Here is a 22,715-nt window from a genome sequence, read left to right as displayed (position 1 = left end):
TGCAAGAAAGGGGTGATCTACTCCAACAGTCACATCCCTATTTCATCCTTTCTGTGGATGGTTAGAACAAGGGGAGCTGAAATCAAGCATTTCTTCCAGTGAATTACAGAGAATGTCGGTTCTGAGCCAGCAAGCTATAAAAATGAGCAAAATGATGTAAGAACCTATTAGAGGTAGCAAGAGATAATGATGATAATGTCCATAATGTACTGTTTCTGCCACTTCATTCTGCATTAGAGACTATTGTTGAGAATGATCTGCCTCACCAGGTTCCTGTCTGTCCTGCTTCTCGCCTGGCTGCAGAGACTTGCCCCTCTCCGTGTACTGTTCACTGGCCAGACACAGTAAATCAGAACCACTCCACTGAACCCACAGCAGCATGGGCTGGAGGTAGATGGTACAAAACTGTATTTTTTCATACAGCATCTGCCAGACAAAGGTTCCAAGAGATGAACTGATTATCGTGGCCAGTCCAGGTGTTGGTCTACCGCAATGTTTCCTGGTTGCATCTCCAGAAGAGAAAATGTCATCTCAAACTGCAATGGCAGCAGATAAACCTATTCTGTTTATTTTCTTAAGCCTTAGAACCAATTGTATTCCTGATTGTTTCAAAGTCAGTACTTTCTAAGGGGGTCACTTCCACAGCAGCTGGGCTTCTCTATTTCTCCTGGGCAAGGCTGTGTGTTTATGTCATGTAGCATGCACACAATGATTATTGCTGCTAAGAGAGGTTTTACACCTATGTGTTGAGCACAGTAGTGCTGTGATCCTAATATGTGTGCAAAATGTCCAGCAAAGACAGTGGAGATAAGCAACAATGTTTTGAGCTTTCTGTGGAGACGTGCAGGCACTGTGGAGTCAATCCATGCAGCAGAAATTTGCATTTATCTGGGATTTCCACATAGCTACAACTGCCACTTCTGACTGAATTTCCTAGGCAGATTGTCAAAATGATTATTTCCTTCCTTTTTATTTTTTATTTTTTTTTTTCTCCAGGATGAAGGGCACTTCTATTCATTAAAGGCGAGGTGTCTCTGGAGGAGACCATACAGTCCAAATGTGTCACCAGGCCCCCCAGATAATCAAGGAAAGGGCAGAAATAAGGGAAAGAGTTTCCCACTGCTGCCCTATTTTCCTCAAAAAGCAAACATTGGTAGTAACTGAAAAACTCATTCTCTTGACTAACCTGGTATGAGATTCCTGTAAGTTCTTTTAGGTAAAAGTCTGCCAGGAAAGTGTTTTGGTTGACACTGACATGGAGGTTATCTGAGATCAGGTTCTCACTGTACCTATAAAATTGTCTGGATTATGGAGTTCCACAAATCCTTCAGCTCTCTAAGAGGCCGTGAAAATCCTAACTTGTTTTACTAATATGAATTTGGATCAGAGAAGACAGTTCCAGGAGAAGACTTTTTTGATTTGCTTGCAATTGACTGATTTTAGCCTGTATTTCAATGTTTCTTTTATGTCAGACATTCATTAGTTTTATCTTACATGCTTATAAAAAAAAGCAGATTAGTTAAATACCTGTTTTGCAACAATATAGCTATTCCAGTAGCATTTTCTTTAGCAAGATTTTCTAAGTGAAAATAATGCTTTTTGATGGTGCACGTCTCCTCTCTCATCTACTCAATGTTATGCAGGTAGCTCCATGCCTAAGCTCATAAATATTTCAGAAACTTGGGACTATTCAAAAGAGACCTATGACAGCCAGAGAATAAGTGCACTAGGTTATTAACCTAGTCTTCATCTGGCCCAACTGTATGTTCAGTAAAAATATCATATGCAAAATAGTATTAATTTTGTGCAGGCTACCCAAAGCATTAGTGTTGAAGACTTAGTCATGGCAAACCAAGTGCTGCTGGAAGGTATCTCAATGCTGTAATGTTAAATGCAACCATGTTATACCACAGTATGTAGTTGAATGCAGCTGGTGCTTACTTCTAGTTTGAGCATAATTTCATATCATTGTTCTGAAAAGTAGCCCCAGTTAAGACCTTATCTTTAGAAGAGAGTAAAACAAAATGGGAAAGAGGCTTTGAATTGCTGACCTGGCCAATTCTAGTTGAAGAAAAAAGAGAAAAGTTTGACTAGATTTTTTTTTTTTATTTCTTCCATTTAAGTGAAATTTCAATGAATATTTATTTTTGACACAGTTATTTCAAACCCACCCCCATATTTGTACAAAATCTACTGTAATATATTAAATTAAAAAAAAATGTTAGCAGCTTTAAAATGTATTTGACATTGGTGTTCCTGCCCCTCTGCACGGCCTGGCTGTTTCTGCAGGAACACCTCAGCCCGTGCTCAGGAAGGGAGAGCCCCAGGAATTCTCTGGGCTGATGACAGAGTGACCTGGGCTGCAGAACACCATGGATTGCACTGTACTGCTGAACAGACATATCCCAAATCCCTAGGAGAGACTTCTCCAGACAGTGAACTGTCTGACCTAAGGTGTGTGTTTGAGAAGCATGGGATAAATTGTTCTTTGCAAGTATCTCTCCTTGTGTTAGCAACATCTCCTTGAACAGGCATTTAACTTCCAGGCAGCTGAAATTAGAGAAGGTGAAGCCCACCCTGACTGACTGTGTTTGTTCAGTGGCCCAGTGAAAGCATGAAAGAGACAAGTGTGAAATATATGATTCTTCTAAGGTTTTATTTTTGTTGCCAGTGACTCACCTCTGGGTATCCAGGGGCTGGATGGTCCTGCTCTGAGAAATGGGCTGTGTAAACGTCAGGGATTTGAGTGCATTTCTCTTGACAGCCCCCGTGAATGATCCACAGGTTGTGCTGTCTGCTGTGTTTGGGATACATTCTGCCAGGATGTGTGGCCTTGTGGGGCTGAACCACGGAGACAGACAAGGGACCTTACTGTGCCAGTCCTGCTGGGAATTAGGTGTGAGCTCAGTGCTGAGCTCTTCATTTCTGAGCATAGCTTTTCACCTAGAAGAAATATATAGCATGCCCTGGGGACCTGACTATTTGTTTGCAGCTGAAATGCCTCAGGACTAGATAAAAGCTTTGAAAATCTGTATTTTGGATGTGTACAGTTCTCAGGGGCTGAAGCCCTCAGGTGCTTTCTGGGAAGCTCCTGCAAGGGCAGTTAGTCTCTTGTGTTTCTGCTCCATCCCTGTGTAGTACCTGGCATTATTATCTTCTCCTAGATCAGACCTGCAGAAACTTGTTGGAGTCCCTATAATAACCTCTTTATATCTTTCTGTCACCTGAAAATGAGTACTGACACTGTCTTTCATTGCTTGCAATCTGAAGCAATAAATCAAGTGCACTGTCACACACACAAATCCTCTTGGTTTTGTCACTATCTGGTTTTTAATTCAGCTCAGACTGGATATTATTTCTGGTTTTAGACCAAGTACAGCAAGTAGATGCTTTCCCCACTGCTAATAATTTAAGACTTAAAAATATCAAACACAGTTACTGCAGATAAATGTTACCCAGTATGACCAATGCACAAATGACAACCTTTTAGGGTGGAGAGAAGCTACAAGATAGAAAAAAAAGTATGTTTTATCACAGGAGAGGCCAGCTACTAAAGGATGTACAGACACACATCAGTGTCTAAAACTACTGTTGGTTACAGAGGATGATCTGATAAAACATGGATATTAAAAATGCCCTCAGTTGCTATCCTGCTGGGTAAAGGCATTTCAAAAATATAATCACTGTACTTGTGATGTGTCAGGACTTCTGGTACTCTGTTTCCCTGTACTATTTTGCTAATGCTTGGGAAAGGTGGCAAGAAAAAGCTGTGGTGTCTTCAGCTGTCCTGGACCAAATCCTGCAGCAGTGAGAGCCCGTGCTGTTTCCCTCAGTGTGGCAGTGAGCAGCTGCAGTGTTTCCAGCATGTAACATCCTATGGAAGGGAGGCAGTGACTGAAGAGGAGTGCAGCCTATGCATGTGTGTTTTGTTTGTCCAACTGAGTCCCAGCCTGGATGTGGCAGTATTTCTGGTAGGGGCTTGGGGCTTCTTTCATGCATCTTTTTCTATCAAACATCTGTGGAGTAAGATTAATATATTTAGCTGGTCTTCAATTTTTTTAATTGTTTTTAAGAAACAAATCCTTTCAATGTGATTTCTGATAGACTCACATTGCCTAATTTCCCATGTTTGAAGTGACCTTTTCCTCTGCTTCTTTCTAAATGAAATTACTCCAAATTCATTATTCACAGAATCAAGGCATAGAGACCCAGTTGTAGAAAGTCACAAGGTTACTTTCTTTGAAAATCTTTTGAAATCCTCAGACTTAGCATATATATGCCAATATTTCGTGATAGTGTCAGCAATTTTGTTCTAGCAGAGTGCAGTGTGGGCTAACTTGGGAAGGTTGAGAAGCTAACTGTTATGGGTGTATATTTGTGACTAAGCAAATAACTTTCCTTTGCCATGGTTAGTTCTTGATCAAAGTTTCTGGAACCTGCACAGACTAGATAATCAACAAACATGCAAATCCTTGGTCATAAAAATATGCTAGCTTGCTGGTGTGTACACAGGTTTTGCAATGACCCTCTTTTTCTGATGAACGTAATTCTAGAGCTCAATTACTTTGTGAAGAATATCCAAATAGTGACTTCAAATGATGAATTATTATAGTTTTCATCTAGATTTAAATGTATTAATATTCTTTAGGTTTATTAGTATTCTCAGAGAGTAATATTCTTCAGGTTCAAGCAAATACATTCAAAGCTGCTTGTTTCATACAGCACACTGATTGGAATTCCTCCAGATTTTTGTCCAGCATTGCAAGAAAACTTGTCTTTATTCACTTTTGCACTTGCAAAGTTAGGACTGTCTCATATGTGATTGTTTTTTTTCACTTTCTAAGAAGAAAAAATGCTAACTTAGATTATCCACAATGTCTGTGAGAGATCTAAGCCTGAACTAGATGAAGAAGCAGCACCATTGCATGAACAGACACTTCAGAAGTCCACTACAGTGGATTTTCTGTCTAGCAGGTCTGAATCAAGTTTGGGGATGGTTGACAATAAGTAAAACCAGTTGATCTTAAATTATGTACCAGCTTGATATTTTTCACTTAATTCTGTTACATTGTGGTGATTTGACCCTGGCTGGATGCTGGATGCCCACCAAAGCATCCTGCCTTCCTCAAGTAGACAGGGGAGAGAAAATACAGTGAAAGGTTCAGAAGCTGAGATAAGGGCAGGGAGAGACCATTTAGCAATTACCATCACCTCCATGGGCTGCAGGGGCACAACTACCTCACTGTGGGCTGCAGGGGAACCTCTGCTCCTCCTGCCTCTCCTCTTGCGCTGGCCTTGGTGTCTGCAGGGCTGTTCCTCTCACATATTCTCACTCCTCTCTTTTCTGGCTGCAATTACTTCTGCAGGATAACTTTATTTTCTTCTTAAAAATGTTATCCCAGAGGTGCTATCCCCATCTCTGACTGGCTTGGCCTTGGCCAGTGATGGGTCCATCTTAGAGTCAGCTGGCATGGACTCTGTTGGACACAGGGAAATCTTCCAGCAGCTTCACAGAGATGCCCTCCCCTTCCATCACCAGAAACTTTTCCAATAAACCAAATTCATACATACATATAAGTGAAAGTAACAGGATATTGGCAATTTGTAACAAACCCACACAATTTATTTTTTTATTTGTTGCTTAACATGGTGGGACTATGATAACTGTCACTCTTCTTACTTCTAACATAAACAAAACCAGTAATATTATAATACAAAAAGAATTAAAACTGGTTTTGTGTGCCAAAGAAGTGACTGCTCATTTTTAACAAGCCATCTGTTTAATTTAGAAATTGGCTGTTTATAAATTTCCTTTAGTCAGCAAAATATTGGCTTCTTCCAGTAATATTGAGAAAACCCCACAGGATCCAACTAATAAACTGTATTCTCTTTTCATTGTGAAAAAAAGAAAGAAACAATTAGATTTTAAATAGATTTTAAAAGAAGTTAGAGTGTAAGGCACAGTATTTGTGTCTGGATAAAGCCATTGGGAATTGGAGGGAGGTAGGTAAGGGAAGGGCAGTACCTGTCCAGCCTCATGGCCAAACCTCACCAACACCATGCTGGTAGGAAGCATGGACAAGGAAAGGAGGATGGAATCTAACCAGTTACAGTGATGGTTTGTATCTCCCAAGATACTTCAAGGGGAGTTCCAGGGCACCAAGAGCTCACAGAATGAGGTTTAGAACAATACAATACCCAGTACTGAAGCTGCTGCGAAAGTTTCATGTTCTCATCCCACTTTGGAGGGCAGGGGAGACACAGCAGAAGATAATATTTCAGTGGCTAACAGCTGAGTTTCCACGAGAGTTTTACTGGTCAAAGGATACTCATGATGTGTTTGGGAGATTCCTGGTTCATGAAGTTTGCAGCACAAATAAGAGAGCATATACAAGGGAGGATTATGATATAAAAGGCAGGGCCACAAGGGCTGGGGAGCAAAGAAGGGCTGCAAATATGTTCAGTTCTTATCAAAGTGAAGGTGAGAGATTGCCTTGAAGGAGGGGCGCTTAAGGCATAACAAAGATGCCACATGGCTCTTCACCAAGGCTTTTGCTGAGGATTTTCCAGTCTTGCTGAGAAAGGCATAGCAAGATGGCTGCTAGCATTTTCAGAATTCATAAAATGAATCCTGAAAGAAGATGTGTTTTTTAGCAGGGAGAAAATGAATAATTTATCAAGGAATGTGGTAAATTTGGCATGTCTTGATATGTTTATGGCAAAAGTACATAAAAGTACATCTTTTAGGAATATGTTTAATCAAGCACTCAAAAGAAGTTATACAACTAGCTTTGCAATGGGTTTTTCTGTATGGTTGTGATTATTTTTCTTTGGTTTTGGAGCCAATGAATATATGAAGTTTCCCATTTATTTTCTTTCACAGAAAGAGAATAAAAACCCTTGCATTGTCCCAGCATATTCAATGCTACTGCTGTTCTGCATTAAGAAATGCATATAACAAAATCTCATTATTCAGAGTTTCTGACAGTTGCCTGCAGTGGTCAGACTTTCTTCACTTTCAGTATGGATTTACCTGAAAATATTTAGTTTGGGACTGGTTGGGGTGGCAGTTATTTACTCTTGACAGTTAATATCAGTCTTTATGGTTCCGTACATGCTTTCCACATGCTCAGGGTCTGCTATTTTTGGGGCAGAGAGGGTGCCCTCATGGCCCAAGCCCTGTGCTGTGCATCTCCTCTTGTGAGAGCCCCTGAATGCACCTGAAGTGATGCCCTGGTGCTCTGCTTCAGCTGTGTTCTCCTACTGTCTGTAGCACAAAGGGTGCTGGTACCAGCCAGTCCTTGGGTCACAGGGGAACAGTGACCTGCAGGACATGGCCACTCAGCCCTGTGCTTACTGAGCTGCTGAGGTTTGTCTGTTCTGGCAATGAACAGACAAACAATGTCTGCCACAATGAAGTGACAGGACATTCATAACATTTTAGAAGGTGTTGTGGTCGCATAACAGAAACTGTAATTCCAGTCCTCCTATAAATCTACCCAAGATGCAGCAAAACTTATGGAAAGTGGATTAATCTGTTAATTTTTATAGGTTTTGGAAGTAATTTCAATAAAACCCTCTTGGTTTCTTTATTATACTAGAATTTTCCCTAAAGAAATTGGTATTTTATTATGATGTTTTTCTTGGACTTTCAAGAATTACAGTTTTAATGTACCGAATTACTTTTGTTATTAAAAAAGTCAGAAAGCAACCTGATTAAGATGTTAGAAATTTTGACTGTACTATCCAAACAATTCCACTTGGTTAGCAGAAATATTTGGATCCAAATTTTACTGGCAGCCAACAGACTTGTAATTGGGTTAAAAATAAGCAGGGAATTAGTTTGAAAAAAAAAAACAAAAGAGCTAAATCATTTACTCATGGCTCTGTACATTTTGTGCTGTAGCATAGTCTGATTTGAAGGGTTTTTTCCTTTTGTTTTTTTAAGAATTTTTGATAAAACTCATATGGTAGATGACTCCCTTGTTCTGCCATGGGAAAATTGGGAAATCGAGTTCAGAATTCCCTTACTGCAATACTTCTTTGGAAAGCAAGAAGTCAGGTAGTACCAAAAGTAAGATTTTGAATTCTACCTTAATTTAGAGGTATGCTCTAATAGATGCATTAATTTGAATACTTTCCACAATGCAGTTGATTTCTTTATTGAATGTGAATCTTAATAAATCATGCCTGCTAATGTAGTCCATTAAATGAGATGCATAATGTGGCCAATTTAATGTTCTCCTAGGAACTGGGTGGAATTTTGGCCCCATGGAAGTCAGTGGGAGTTGTGCCACAGGCTGCAGCAGGTCCAGTCTTTTCAAGCAGTTTTGAATGTGCGTGACTAGTGTGCTTGATTTTCAGCCTTAATGTTTGGTTTTGCACTTACATTGGAAAAGAACATTTTAAATCCTATCAGGAAGGAAGCCAATGCATGTTCTTAAACCTTTGGTATTATTTCCTTTGGAAGAACTAGACAGAGAATAATATGTATTTTTTCTTTATCTGATGGCAATATGCTGTACTGAAATGAAAAGCATTTCAACCTGAATTCAATTTTATGTTTTCATACGTATGTGTTTGTGAGTGCGTGTATCCTACTGACGTTATTTCCTATTGACTTAAGATACAGTTAAATATGGGTGACAGGCATGATAGGACTTTCTTTGTAAACTTTTGCCATTAGTTGAAGGCTGGTAAGAAAATCTCTCCCTTCTTCGGTTACTTTTTGATATCTGGAAATTTGCAGCAGATGGCCCCAGTTCTCTTATTTGCACCATTCTGACTTCACGATTTAGGTTGTAGTAAATCCTGATTATCCAGCTATGAAACTGGGATCAGGACCAGCATTTTGGCAACTGGCTCCGACTATAAAAACAAGAACTTAGTACAAGGGAACAGTATGTGGCTCTAATAAAACTTGTGGGATTTTTGCTGTTTACTTCACTGGAATCTGGATGTCACCAAAATGTGGTATTCTGTAGTTGCCTCCGTTCATATTCTGGTAATGAATGATGGATGAAATAACCTAGGGAAATAAAAAATGAAAAAAGACATCACTTGCCAGTTATAGGACAACAGGATGTAATTAGTGTTTGCAACCTTTGCAAAAGTGGGTTTTGTTTGTGTGATTTTTCACTTCTGCGAGGAAGGAACAGTGAAATCTATGCCCAATGTACCATAGGCAAAGACCTGATCTGACAAAATAGAACAGCAGATTTAATTTCCATTTTGTGTGAGAGATATTTAGCATCTCTGCTAAGCTGTAATATGGCACTGTACTGAAATCCATAAATGCATAACTTTCCTAAACTGCAAATTTAGTTATACTGAATTTACTAGGTTCCCATAAAATTGCTGTAGAAGCTTTGTGGCAACAGAATTCTACATAAATGCAATTTGCAGGTTTGTCACTTTTTCAGCTATATTTTCCATCCTTCTCATCTTTGTGTTATGTAGAGATACTGACTATGTGGAATCACTGCAGAAAGTTATAAATGATGTATGAAATGAGAAATCCCTGCTCAGTGCACAGAACTTAATCTATGCTATTTGCTGTGAAAGTCAGCTCAGCTGCAAGCAGAAAAGCCCACCAAAGCCAGCAGCTACAAACTAAGAAAACTAAAGCGCACTCTGAGTTTTTTCTTTTTTTTTTTTTATTTTTTTGCTTTGTGCCTGGGATAAGCCAGGGCATGGTACTGCAAGCTGCAGAAAGTGATGGGGAGGGCAGGCATTCACAGCTTGGGTGTGCTGAGGTGCCTGTGCAGGCTGTGGATTGAGGAGACTGCCTGAAGCTGAGAGAGAGAGGAGTTTCTGTGCCTATGCTTAAATGGGAAGAGGGGATAAGGGATAGCTGCAGAAGAGGGAGTGGGCTTAATCCCCCTGACACTGCATGGCCACCAATGAAACAACACTATAAAATGCCCCATTGTTTTTTCAGAACTTTGCAAGTTGAAGTGCATGTAGTGGTTACACCACTTGTGTGGGATCACTTGTCAGCATGGCACAGTTTATGTCACCTTGTTGGATGGGCAGAATCCACAGCTACTGCTGTTGTCCTGCAGGATCCAGCCCATGGAGAAGTAGGTGCTGCAAGAATAAAAGGTTATCATGAAAGGATGCAGTGATTTCCCCCTCCTCACCCATAGATTTTTTCAGGCTTCTGCCTAAAATCTACAATTCTGCACTAGAGTAAGGGAGGCTGCTGTTAGTGGTTGTGTCTTTATGTAATGAAGGTATTTTTTGCAGTTGTTTAAATCTCTGTTTTCCATGAAAGTTGCTTCAGCAGAAAGGTACATCAGCCCTGCCTATGAATAGGAACAATCAGCCATTTTGTGGTAGAAGCAGCTTGCAAATAAATTAATAGTTCCTAGGAAACAACTATACCAAACATTTATAGTGGAGTGTACAATATAAAGGTAACAGGAAGCCTTGGCTTATCACAGTGTTTATTTCTCTTTTTCTCTCTACTGTGAATTCCTTGTCCATTGTGGATACCTACTGAGAAGGATGCTCAGGGAAACTTCAAATTTTGTAATCCCAGAGTCAAACCTGGGCAGGAGGAGAGAGCAGAAAGTCACAAGCTGAAGTGGACAGATTCTAACCTTGGCTTTGGTAAGGAACTCTTTTGGGAAGCTGTCTCTGCTGAATACCCCAGTACCTTATTGCAGGGCTCTCTGTGGCTGCAGACTCCTTCAGTAGCTGCTGTGCATCCCAGAGCAGCCTCGAGTTCTGAAGGATGAAGTGTTTAAATGTGCGCAGAGGGTCAACTTGGAGAGACCAGGATTTATTTACAGGACAGTTGGCCTGCAGTCTAGCACACAGAGCTACTGCTTATATCCTAGGTAAAATAGATGACTTGGCACTTGGAAAGTGCTACAGATATTGCTAAAAAGGTGCTTCTTGGCTCATCCATCTCTTGTAAGGTGCAGAGGAACTGTGGCAGCTATATAAAGAGTTTGGGGAAAAATAGAGACACATGAGTAATGGAGTAGTAAAACTCAGTTCAGCTCTTTGGCACTTGCAAACTCACAGCCAAGCCCTGCAGTCTTAACTTGGGAAAAAAAATTATCTGGAGAAATCAAAGGGAGTTTTAACTTAGAAAGCCACTCTACTGCTTGTTTGTTGTAGGGGTAGGTGTTCAGCAGCTAAGTTCCCTTTCTTTGGCTATACAGGCTGTGACTAGGGGCAAGCATCTCCTCTTAGTATCACAACAGATGTAAAAGTAATCAGAAGCACAATTCTACCAGCTAGAAAAATCTGCTGCATTATTAAGAACAGCTTCTAAAATGCTGAAGAAAACTATAATCAACTGCTAAAGCACGTCTTGGGGAACTAAAAGGGTTTATAAATAATCATTAGAATAAACTGCTCCCTGCCGTGAGGCACATCTCTTGTTATGTCTGCTATGTCCCTTTTGGCTTTCTCACTGCATCATCAAGCATGAATTAAGGTCAAATAAATTTAGGATGAGTGAACACAACAGTCTTGACTAAGTTTCTAAAAATATGAAGGACATGATCTTGTGAGTGAACAAGTGCAGTGTATCCAATTGCACTTAAATACCCAGATTTCAACTGGTTCATTAGACCCTTTCATAAGAAAAAAATATTGACTACATCACTATGCCAATAAATTCACATATATTTAGAATAATGCATATAATCGTGCCAATATAATGAGGAAAAATTATGGTGGAAGTGAATATGCCCTCTCCTAGTTTTAAAGTACTTTGCTGCTTATGTATTTTTCATGTTTGAAATTATATCAGTTGTGTCAGAAGATACTCCAGACTTGAGCAAGCAAGCATTATGTTACATAATATTATTCTCATATTTATTGGCATTTCCCTTAAAAGAAATTAGACTCCTAAACCAGCTTTTTATTGTGTGTGTGTTTGTTTCCAGTGTGATGTGGTTTGTGCCTCCCTTACAACCATGGTATTAATGCAAATTCTAACTTTTAGCTTAAATAGATCTTCCTGATGCTTATCCTTAGAAGTGTTTCCAGAGAGCAGTTAGCTCCCAGTCTTGCTAAGACCAGGCTTGTTTACCTCCTGCTCTAAAAGAGACTCTGCTCCCTGGCTGGGACCATGTGGAGCTGCGGAGGATGCCTACGGAAAGTGCCTTCAGCAGCACCAGAGCTGAGGAAGGGAGGGCTATAGGTCCATCTTAGTCTGCACTGAAGGAGGAAAACAAACCTGAAAGCCATGTGGAGAGAATTCTGACCAAACCTGAGAAATTAAACTTGATCAGAAAACATAAAGTAGGTGCAAAGAGAGCTCGTGGGAGCTTCTACAAACCTAGGCAGAGAGAAATAAAGCTTTATAAGGGAAAAAGAATTGAATGGGAGCAGGGCAAGGTGTCTGCTGGAAGCAGAAGAAAGCCTGCAGTATCTGCAGTAAAGAAGAGTGCAGTTTGCCCAAAGAACAAGGCTCCAGACAGCTCCCTGGGCTCCCTTAGCATGGGCAGAGGGACACTTCCCTGTGGCAGCGTGGTCTCCGTGCAGAGATGGAATCACAGGCTCCCAGTGATTGCTTTCAGCCTGTCTCTATTCTCTGGCACTGTGCTGAATGCAGTCTTCGTTCTGTGCTGCTTCTCAGCCTCTCTTCTGAGCTTTATCTACAGGCTTTTGCTGACCTCCTACTTATTTCACGTTATCCTCTGGTTTCTCAACTGATGTTATTATTGATGTACCAGGGTTTTTTGAGAATAGAGTCTGTATGTTTTTTTATAGCTCTGCACACCAATCTTGCATTTTATAATGGGTACCATAGTGAGCAGTTGTTAACTGTAGATGCTGTTGTATGTTCAGCAAGTTACAAGTTTTTTCTGCAGTTTCTAGTAGCCAGAGTAATTAAGATGTGTAACTAAAAACTGTCCCAAGCTATAGATAAAGACCAATAATGTTTCCAGTGTTTGTTTGGACTTTTGCTTTGTTTTAGATTAGCAAAATCCACTTTATCACTTTGAGGTAGAAAGGGAACTGATTGCAATAAAAGCAGAACAAGATTTGTAGCATGTTCTTATAAATAAAGGCAAGCTGCTCTGCCAGAAGTATGTAAGATGTGGCATGTCACATTGTTCTGTTCCTCTCATGATCTATGGTGCCATATGGACTTAAAAAATAGGACTATTATATGGATTTCTGCAGCATAATTGGCATTGACACTTGTATTGATTGAATAAATGAAATAACATGCACTGTTCTGACAATCTTTGCAGATTTCTAAGATTACAGCCGTGATGATTCTATGTCAGCAAAAAAGTCTTTAGGAATTTAAAATGAAGCCACAGCCAGTTCATTAATATACATATGTTTGAAATTGCAGCCCTAACAATTGAGTTCTCTGCACTGAATGCTATAATATATATTGTCGTGAGCTATATGCCCTCAGATCATTTCTGTGAATTACAAGAAAATTATGGAGTGGAGAACATTTTATTATTGTGCTTTTCATCCAGGGATACAGCTTTTCACTGATGAAAATTGAAAACACTGAAAATTAAAATGTAAATGCATTTATCAAAAGAAGAGGAAAAAATTGAATCCTGAACTTTAACTGCTTTTCCATTTTACTTCTTCAAAAAGCTATTTTGATATTTACATCTCAAAAGCACAAGGAGTCAGGCTCTGTAATATCTATTTGGATTCCTACTAATAAGTGACTGGCTGTTTGTTGCTGGGGGTCTGAAGATTTGTTTTAGTAAAACAGCATGGAAAGCTGTGTGGGTGTTTATTTGTGTATGTGCATATTCTGAGAGACAAACAAAATAATTATTCATTCATTTAGTGCTTCTCTCTGTTAAATACGTTCTTTTTGTGTTTTTTACAGGTCAGTACTACATTGCAAAGGATGTGAGTTACTCATGTCTTTGTACAGAAGAAAGAAAAGAGAGAGCAATGAACACTAGAAGCTGTTTACATGAAATTTAGCACTTAATGGCAGGAAAAATGCATAATTTAAGATTTATTTAAGCTGGATTTTTTTTCCTTTTAATTTCAAAAACTATGTATTGTTGTTTTGGTTGGCATCCTGACTTAACGGTGGATATGTTAACAGCCCCTAAGAAGCAGCTCATCCATATGCTGAAGAAGACTGTGTGCTCAGTTTCCTGCAGAGTGCTGGATGAAGCATGGAAGCAGGCAGGCTGTGCAGCAAACTGAGACATTCTGTGCCTCTGGTGCTACTGTGTAATGCAAGAAAATAAGAAGTTCCTTGTATTTGAATGGAGATTGTTCCTGTTTGTGCAGCCATTACTGTATACACTGTCAGAAGATTTGACTCCCTATATCTAAAATTCATCCAAATCCTCTAAAAGTGACACAGGTAATGAATGGGTAAATCCTTTGTGTAGCATTTTCACTGCTTTTGTAATTCCCTTCTCTTTCTTTTTCTTAACTTTGGAAGCATATTTTTTGTGGTGGACATTTTCTGAACTCCTGCATGCTGGGTAACAATGCTAGATCCCTTAGATTTAAGTGACAAAACTGACAGACTTAAGGACCTGATGCCAAAACTCTCACCCATGTGTAAATACAGAAGAGGCACCAGAAGACAAAATGAGCCCTGTTCTTCCTTCCCTACCTTACAGCAGATGCTTTTGAATGTTTGATTTGACCATGTCTGTCTCTTTTTGTGTTTTCCATTGTATTTGGAAGTCAGTTTTTATCTTTCCATAACATTTTAATTAACTTTCAAGTTCTAAGGTGATAAGTATGCATCAGAAACACACACAATATTATACATGGCACAATACCTATCACAGAATCATTGGCACCAAGCAAAAGTTACTGCCTTTTAGGATGTCAGAAACTTAAATGGTTGAGAATATCCTGAATTCATATTTCAAAGAAAAAAACTTTCTTAGCAAAGAGATTGAAAAATTATATCTATTCATGCTAACTATGTTCATAGCATTTTTTAGAATGAAAGAAAATCTGGTTTCATTATCTTAATTTGAGAAAAATTACTCAAAATTTTTGGTTCAGTTTTTTGCTAGAAAAACTTTATTTCTTGTTCTATTTAGATATCTGATACCTCTTTTTACTTTGAAAGGAAAATTACTTCATTGTTTCAGATGTGTCAGACAGTGGAATATCTTGAGCTATCAAAACAGACTACAACAGTCACGATCAGAAACATTTTACTTTAGCATGTAAGCCATTATGTGTATAAAATCATTCATATTCTTTGGATTTAACAGGCATATTTGGTGAATTTATTTACATCTTTCCAATGTTTTATTCATTTCTTGTTTCAGTTTTATCTTTGTTATTTCTGTTCCCCTGTCTTTCTTGAATTTATGATTAATGTTTCTTTAGGCAACAAAACAATACATTCCAGATCAAGAGTTATGCAGAGACATAGATTTTTTTGAGGAATAAAATGATTCAATAAAATATCAGTATTCATAGCAAGTTTTCTTTCCATGCAGGAGATGTTGTAGACAAAAGTTATACTTAGACCAAAATAAAAACTATCCAAAGAGTAAAGAAAAATGGAACACGCAATAGAAGTTTGTGGAAAATTCCAGTCACTACCTGGATCTGGATACAATTGGCAAAGAGGACAAAAGAACTAATGGCATGGATTTAATGGATCAAGTTTCTCTTCTGCAGTTCATCTCTTCATTAATGGCCCATGAAAAGTGAAGACCAAGATATTTGGACCAAAGAGCTGCCAGAGACTAAACCAACCATTACCTCTTGAAAGATTGCATCATTGATGCTTTAAATTAAAGCTTTATTGCCATTGTAAAATGTCTGTGAGTTACCCAGAGAAAATAAAATATATGGTTTTCAGAGAATGGTCATTATTTTTCAGCTAAATAAGAAATGTCCTTTCCCCTTGGGAGCAGTGTGAAATGGAGCCCTCTGTAGGTCTTCCTCAGCTAGATTCCTGGCCAAAGCCTATTCTGCCTTTTCCATGCACATCTGGTTCTTTGTTCCTTTTGAAAGAGGTGAATCAAGGTTTGGGTCACATCTGCAGGCCCTATTCTAACAGTAAAATAAAAAGAACCGTATTTTTTTTATGGAAGAAAGCAATTTTCCAGCTGATCTAAGAGAAAGATGGGGGTTGTTTAGCCTGGATAAATGGAGACTTGGGGGGGACCTTACTGCTCTCCAATCTACCTGAAAGAGTACCTATTATAGATAGGTGGAGATTGGTCTTTTCTCCCATGTAACAACAATTGGACAAGAGGAAATGGCCTCGAGTTGTGCCAGGTTAGGTTGGATATTAGAATACATTTCTTCACTTAAAGGGTAGCAAAGCACTGAAATGGGCTGCCCGGGGTAGTGATGGCATCGCCATCCCCAAAAGTGTTCAAAAAGTGTATGTATGTGGTGTTTGGGGACGTGGGTAAGTGATGGGCTTGGCAGTGGTGGCTTAATGGTTGGGCTTGATGATCTCAGAGGTCTTTTCCAACCTCAGCAATTCTGTGATTCTGTGATACTGTGGTTTAGTGGTGAACATGGCAGTAACAGGTTAATGTTTGGACCTGATGATAAAAGCCTTTTCCAACCTAAACAAATCTGTGATTCTCTGGCTCTGTGGTACAACCTTCTCCTGTGTCTAGCTTGGGGTGCCATGGGAGAAAAAACCACTGCCTCAGGCTGCTGCAGGCCCACAGGGGTTTGGGTCAACAGTTTTTGGGCTACAGTTCCCTGACAGGACTGTTTGTGACTCAGTGACCACAGTGGGAGGCAGGGCCCAGCCTGTGGAGAGTGGCTGTTCAAGAACCAAACATTTTTTGTGTGAAAGAGATGGTAATGTTTTAATGAAGATGCAGAGGTTTGGAGCTCCATACTGTGACTCAGGAGCATTCAGATGTAGTTCAAAATATCAGTGTGCAAGGGAAATACCTCAATAATTGCTGGATGCAGTGGCACAGTCAGCTCCAAAGAGCTACTTCATGCTGGACAAAATGGCTCTCACAGGCACTCAATCACAAGACTTCCTGTTTCTGAATAACAGAAATATTCTCAGCTGAGAAATTTGGTCACTGATAGTATCCTGGCAGCTTGAGAAACAGCCATTTCTCTGTGAATAGTGGGGAATGCTCTTTGTAGCTCTTCTGTTCAGGAATGAATGGGACTTTTTTTCAGTACACAGTGTAAAGATCTCCTGTAAAAAAAAAGATGTAAGTGCCTAAAATCAGCAAAACTAAAGCGTATATACTGGGAACTGTAATTTTGAAATAATTTTCTTGGCTGTCACTGCCTGATATTATATGTTTATTTATTTATTAATTAATTTATTTAAATTAATTAACTAATTAACTCACCTTCCTGCCTGAAAAGGTTCAATTCCAAATTTCTTACCTTTTCCCCATAGAAAAGGCCCAACAGCTATGATGCTGGTACAAGAGCTGGAGTGGGGTTTGAGGGGGCAGAAAGTATCTGTTTCTCTGACTGAAGCTGATTCACTGTGCAGAAAAACCTTCACAAGTAAAAAGATTAATCAGGCACTAAGAGAAATATATGGCTGCATTTTCTAGCACTTTGTACAGCCACCTGGCAGAAGGAAATCTGCATATCACCCCTCCACCAGGCTCTTTGCATGACTTTATGTGAAAAAAATCACTGGAAAGTATATAAAAAAATCTGACCCTGTGATCTCTCTTTCCACTTTTTATTTAATTAGATTGTACATAAGTGTTTTGCATAGGAGGAACCCTTGTCAGAAGTGTGAAGCTTTTCCTGCTGAATGGAAAGATGAAAACGTGCTCAGTAAGCTGCTGTATGTGTCTCATAAGCTAAGCTCCAAGCTGACCTTTGATCCCACAAAACAAAGAGCTGCTTTTAAAATATGTCTTAATTGCAAAGTATGAAATCAAAACCCGTTGTTGGTGGCAATAACTTGTGTGCATCCCTGCTATTACCTGCAGAGAATGAAAATGCAGGCAGCCTGAGAGACTCCCTGGTAGTCTATGCACAGCACAACCTTTTCAGAAAAAACTCAGAAATTAATAATGTTCCTCCCCATCTCTGTCTTATTCCAAAAGAGGCCTGACTGCTTATACAGTTGAGAAATTCAGGTCTCAGTACCTTGCTGATTTTGTGCAAAGGTTTTATTCAAGCTCTGATTAATTTCCTAGATTTGAGCTTTCTGTGCCTTACTGACGTGCATTTACGGCCAGACAATTCCCAATATCGAGCAGCAGTACACAGAGCTTTTTGTGAGCTTAGGAAATGAACCTGAAACTTAACAAACCATTGTTTATCTCATTATATGCATCTTCAGAGATGCCAGGAGCAGCCTACAGAGTGGCTCTGTTGTGTGTTTTGGTTCCCAGCTGATGAGAGCAGGCTGCTGCTGGGAGCAGGAGCCCTGTGGATGGAATGTAGCCGGAGTCTCCGTGCCCTGCACTGCCCTGTGCCCACAGGAGTCACGGGATGCACGTGGCTGTGGCAGCATCCTCCATGCCTGGATAACAAATTCACTTAAAGGACCATTCACTCAGAGGCTGACATTTTCTTTCCCCCCCATTTTGTCAGATGGATGAATGTTTTGGCAGCCAAGGACAGATGAAGGTTTGAAATATTACAAGCAGAAGCCTTTCACTAAGATAATATAAAGCCAATTTTTGCAAGTATATCTCTGAGGAGGAAATAGGCCAGAGATTATACTGAGAATTTTTTCTAGTTGTAAAATTTTGTTAAGATGCAAGCAAAAAAGAAAACAAATCATCCACTGTACTATCAAACTTAGCTCAGTGCTGAAGCTCCAGTGTTTCTTAAGACAATACCTCTTGAAATTGCCACATCATTCAATTTTAAGTGATTTGCATACCAAATGCAAAAAGAAATGATTAACAGGAAAATTCCCCCTTACATCCCTCTGAGACATATGGTGAGACAGCAACAGAAATGATGGATGTAGTGGGTGATTGCTTGCTGAACCAGTGTGTGAGAAACTATGCTAGGAATAATTCATGTCAAGACATGGTCTTAACTAAAAGACGTATTAAAAACAACATCTTGACAGGTTTAATATCTTACATGATACACATAATCCGTGATTTCTAAGGCATGTGATTATCTCTAAACATGATATTTTGGTAAAACTTCAATTTTATGAAAAGATTTCAAGAAATGCTTGATCTAATGTTAAATCAACCTTTCACAAAATAAAGGAAATGTCAAGTCATTCTGAGGTATGTTATGGTCTCATCTTTATCTAATTCTGTTTCAAATCAGTAGTGATTCCCCAGAGAAAGCAGAGTAACAATGGTATGAAATAGGTGAAAGTGACCCAATAAACAGGATAATGAGGCATTTTGGATGAAAATACATTTTGTATGAACAAAGGATTTAGTTCTTTGCCATGATAAGAACTGACTGATGCCTTTGCTAATACAGCAGATATATTTCAGATGTATTTCTGTCACCTGTATTTCATTAAAGAGTAAATTTTACAATACTTGAAGTGACAAAACTTAAGTTGGATGTTTAACAATGACGGAAATCAGATTATGCTAACAAGTAGGACTGGCATTGCTGTCTGCTGTGATTAATTCGTGGCTGTAGTGACAGTTCAGTAACAGTAACAGTTACTGAAAGATAACTGAAAGATCAGAAAGATCAGTAACAGTGGCTTTCTAGACTGGCCACTTGGCTGTATCCCACCATGAACAGAAATCCTGGGTGAGGGGACAGAGGACTGAGCTGGGACGTGTGGACTGCTCCACACCTGGTGTGGGATTGTGGGCATGCCAGTTTTCCCATGTCACCTCTTGTTTGTCTCACAAGTTGAGAAAGCTGTCCTTGACTAAAGGAATTTTAAAGTATTTTGTGTAGTCATTAGCCAATGAAATCAGCCAAGTAAGTAAATTAGTAAGTAAAGGCTGCAAAATGTCTTCTATTCCATAGTGTTTTTTATCAAAGGACAGCATCCCTGAGAACTGAAGTAGGTTGGGATCAGCACACAGAAGGGCCAAGTAATTAATCTGTGTTTCATACAAGAGATGTTCAGGTATTTCTGAAGTTAGGTGTAAAGGAGATTGTCTCTTTCACTTGCATCTTTCTAATATGTGCATCTGCTTGTTTTTTGAAGCTAAACTGGGTCAAACTTAGCAAAAACTAGAGCAAAAATAATCTTATGCACCCTGTAGTGACATGGAGTTTAACAGATGCTGACCAGATGGAAACAGCCATTTTTTCTTTCCAAATGATCTAGTATTGTCAGTTGAAAAGTATGCAGTTTTGTGGATTTATAGTGTTGTCCTCTGAAAAAACTTGCTAGTTCTAACCAGTGATGTTTTTATCTTTCCATAAATTAGGCAAAGGCTGAGATTTACCTCACAATGAAAGTATAACATACATTCCTGAAAACTAAGAAAGTCATCACATAAGCCCTGCAGTAATATTCAAAATGCCCAGTCCTCTCATATTGCTATTGTTTATCAGTGTACAAGTCTTGAAATAATAAGATCTGGATCATAAAATGGCATATAAAAATTATTTCTTATCTTTAATATGTCTTTCTGTCTGGCAAGTAAAATCCCAGCTCTCTATGTCTTTTATGTGAAAGGATGATTTTTTTCTGCCAATGGCCATCTTGTCAGCAGCTTTTTATTAATTCCTATAATCCTTTTATTTGGCGCCTTCCAACATCTCATCACTTAAGGAGAGTACATTTCTGTGCACAAGCAGTTAGACATAGCAAGAGAAGGGAGCACAGTTTTGATGTCTCTGACAATTTGATGGCAAATAGCCTCAGCTTTTGAAAAGTCTGACTTATCTGTGAATCAACCATTAAACTTAGCTGATTGGTGGAAACATTTGAAACACTCCCAAAGAATAGTAGCATAGAATAATGGAAAAGCAACAAGCAACTCAGAGAAATAAATAAATCATTATTTGAAGTGAAATAGTATCAGAATATCTATAGATTTCTGAAGAAATCCAGTTTCATTGAGTAGTCCCCAGCTTGCTCGCTCTTATAAGATAGAATATTAAATATTTGGTATTACAAACTTTATTAAAATGACCTCTTTGCACTCATGCAAGAGATTAAAATTATTTCCATCCAATTCTCAGAGGGAATTTAGACATTCAGAAATTAAATTTTGGAATCTGCCTCTGTAAGGAAATATCTAGTAACATTTGAGAGGCTAATTCAGTCAAACTACCTTTTTGATGTTTCTCTAGAAACTTAAGGCACAAGAATCCTGGTATTCTGTGGGAGTCCTGTGCTTGAGAAAAAGAGACAGACAGAGTTCTTGGTTCTCAGCTGGTAGGTTGTGACATTACCTTGGCTTCTTTCAAGTCCACAGAATAAATCACTTTACATTGCCAAAGTGTCTGACCCTAATTAACCACAGAGCAACCTGGGGAGATAATTAGGCTGTGGGCAGAGACAAGCACAGAAAAGGGCAAAAGAACCATGGATAGTAATGAGGAAAATGTTTGTTAGTTGAGCCACTGGGAGAGGGAACCCGAGTGAGAAATACACTTTGTTTATGGGTTGGGGCAATATGTAAACCAAGGATAAGAAAAAAGTTTGCTTCAGCTTTGAATTTCGCATTTTAATTATTATTCAGGCCACTACTTCTTCCACCTGAAAATAAATTGAGGGGTATCTGGATCAGTAACTTTTCTATTCAAATGTGCAAAATTTGATAAATTGTATTGTTTTGTACTGTATTGTATTTTTTGCTCCTCCTGAACTGTGCAAAATAGCATGCAAGATGACATAACTAGATCCCACCAGTGAATTTTAGTTCTTTTTGAGTTACCTTGCTGAGCACATGAACAAATGGTAGCACTTCTTATAAATCAAAGGCTAATAACCCAAAACAAAAAAGGAGACTCAATTCTCCCAGCTGGAGCAGTGAGGTTGATACCTTTTTGTTTAGGACCTTAATAAGGTGAGATGGCCTATTCTTTCAGAGGCAGTTCTTTGTCTGTCAGACAGATTCAACATATCAATGAATTCATAGGTGAGCTGAATCCAAGTTCAACTAAAATGGGAAATAGAAGTTCTGACAGCAACATCTAAACAGTGAAAAGCACCTTGGTATTTTATGGCTGTTTCATGTAAGCTTAGAAGACAGAAACAAACAGAAAGAGGTGAAGAAGAAATAAAAAAATGGTAGAAGAGTAATGAGGTCCCTGTTTAATGCACTCATCAATAGCTTGTAGACAGAAAATTTCTGAGTGCAGTGGATGTATTTCTTAAAATTAGAAAGGAATAAAACCAACCCATTGGTTTGGTCCCACAGGAAAAGATACAAAGCTGAGGTGCATCAATAAAAATTGAATTAGATTTACAACTCTGGCCTATTACCTAATTATAGCATGCTTGGAGATATATGGTAATTTATCAATAGAGACCTATTGAACATGTTAGTCATATGTTTCACACTGAAGACTGTTTTCATTAATCAAGAAGCTAGATAGTTACCCTCACCACTTCACTTTTAAAGGAAGGGGAGCTAAGTTTCTTCTGTAGAGCTATTTCTGTCTCAGTGCCTGGCCAGAATATACATAAGTCAAGAAAAAAACATTCTTTGTTTATATGCAGACCACGTTTGCAACTTGTGTTAGTCTAGTGGCTCCAGTGAGTTTACAGCAGGCTGGAGGTCGGCTCTTAATGTAGCATTCTGTTTCACCTATTTGTAGTGTGAGCAACACAAATCCTACACATAAAAACCATTTTTAAAGTTGCAAATAAACACACCGGATTCTTAGAGAAGGAGAAGTAAAGG

General features: G+C 38.9%; 1 long non-coding RNA gene across 1 annotated transcript in view; it reads left to right on the top strand.

The window, feature by feature from the left end:
- Window positions 1–17,053, top strand: part of LOC107203626 — a 39,896-nt gene extending 22,843 nt beyond the window's left edge. Inside the window, exons 2-3 of the long non-coding RNA XR_001521285.2 lie at window positions 13,835–14,329; window positions 15,438–17,053. This is a non-coding gene — a long non-coding RNA (uncharacterized LOC107203626). The remainder of the gene's footprint in view (window positions 1–13,834; window positions 14,330–15,437) is intronic.
- The last annotated feature ends 5,662 nt before the right edge of the window (window positions 17,054–22,715 follow it).

Source organism: Parus major, chromosome 4, assembly GCF_001522545.3.
Source record: "Parus major isolate Abel chromosome 4, Parus_major1.1, whole genome shotgun sequence".
NCBI lineage: Eukaryota > Metazoa > Chordata > Aves > Passeriformes > Paridae > Parus > Parus major.
Note: the sequence above shows the minus strand (reverse complement) of the source record. Positions and strands in the feature narration are given on the sequence as shown.